The following is a 1,695-nucleotide window of genomic DNA, read 5'->3' as shown; positions in this document are numbered from 1 at the left end:
AGAAAACATCTTTAATAAATGTGCTGGTGTAACTGGCTGACTGTATGTAGAAAAATGAAAGTAGACCCATATTTGTCACCTTGCACAAAGCTCAAGTCCAATTGGATCAAGAATCTCAACATAATACCAGATACACTCAATCTAATAGAAGAGAAATTGGAAAGAACCTTGAATTCATTGGCACAGGGGAAAAATTTCCTAAACAGAACTCCAATGGCTCATACTCTAAGATCAAGAATTGATAAATGGGTGCTCGCTTCAGCAGCACATATACTAAAATTGGAACGATACAGAGAAGATTAGCATGGCCCCTGCGCAAGGATGACACACAAATTCGTGAAGCGTTCCATAAAAAAAAAAAAAAAAAGAATTGATAAATGGGACCTCATGAAACTGGAAAGCTTCTGTATGGCAAAAGACATAGCCAATATGACAAATCAGCAACCTACAAATTAGGAAAAAATCTTTATTAATCCCACATCCAACAGAGGACTAATATCCAAAATATATAAAGAACTCAAGAAGCTAACCACTAAGTGCCGCAGAAACCTTTTGGTCCCTGTCTGCATAGAACGGGTCTCTGCTTGCAGGTGGACAAGGAGTCAGCGAATGAATGACAGACAGAATCACAGGAGAGATTGTGTAGAATCTGAATGTATTGTCACAAAGTGAACACCAGTCTCATATAATACAGAAAACAAAGGGGTAGGATGTCACAGCAGGCAAAGTACATTGAAGTTACCTGACACAAAACAAAGGAATGACTTCAAAAGGACTTACAGGAACCAGGTAATATTTACAGTAAAGATAAAACAGCTCTTCTTAGGGTCAGCTAATGACATGTAAGGATTTCACACCCTAGTCACAATTTGTGCTAATCCTTTGAGCCTTGTGAAAGCTAGCACCAGGGGGTACTGCTCTAGCAGACCTTCTCATGAATAATGTAATACCATAACCCCCTATTTCCTAGGCCTTGATAAAATCTTGTATGAGTGTAACTTGGCTGTTCTTTTAAGTATCTGTGGAGAATCTCCATTTGTCAGAAGAATTCACCAACTTGCTTCTAATATGCAATGTAGCCTGCTACACCTGGCTGAAGAGAAGATCCCTGTCTCAGTGGGATTCCCTAACTCTTTCATGGTAAACCCATCTATTAGCTAGGCCATTGTGTATTCCCTTGTTTGGGTAAGACTGGCTAAAGTCCTAAGTAATCTCTCTGCAGACTAGTCCTGGGCTATTCTTTCTCCTTTCTTTGTAATGCCTAATTAGTTTCACCATCTCTACTACAAGTAAATTTGAATGTTACTGAAATGGTAACATTCTTACTGGATTCTTACTGAATTCCAAGTTTGTCTGCTTCAAGGATTTTCTGGGAAGTTGGAACACTGGCGAAGGCTTAGCTATATCAGAATTCAATCTTTAAAGGCACTTACAATAAAATAATACTAAAAGAGAGCACGTGGATCCATACACCAGACTAACTCGGGGATAGGGTATGAGTAAACGTGTTATGAGAATGCCTGGTTCCAGGAGTTTGAGTTTCCTTGACACTCCCTGCCTCGTGAGTGCTTCTGGAACCTATAGATTGATTTTCAGAGTGGTAGTACCAGTTTGCAATCCAACCAACAATGGAGGAGTATTCCTCTTTCTCCATATCCTTGCCAACATGTGTTGTAACCTGAGGTTTTGATCTTA

General features: G+C 39.5%; 1 non-coding gene across 1 annotated transcript; it reads left to right on the top strand.

The window, feature by feature from the left end:
- The first annotated feature begins 249 nt into the window (after nucleotides 1–249).
- On the top strand, nucleotides 250–356 carry Gm24535. The gene has a single exon (XR_003953124.1). It is a non-coding gene; the product is annotated as a U6 spliceosomal RNA (small nuclear RNA).
- The last annotated feature ends 1,339 nt before the right edge of the window (nucleotides 357–1,695 follow it).

Source organism: Mus musculus, chromosome X, assembly GCF_000001635.26.
Source record: "Mus musculus strain C57BL/6J chromosome X, GRCm38.p6 C57BL/6J".
Taxonomy (NCBI): domain Eukaryota; kingdom Metazoa; phylum Chordata; class Mammalia; order Rodentia; family Muridae; genus Mus; species Mus musculus.
This window is presented reverse-complemented; position numbering and strand designations above follow the sequence as displayed.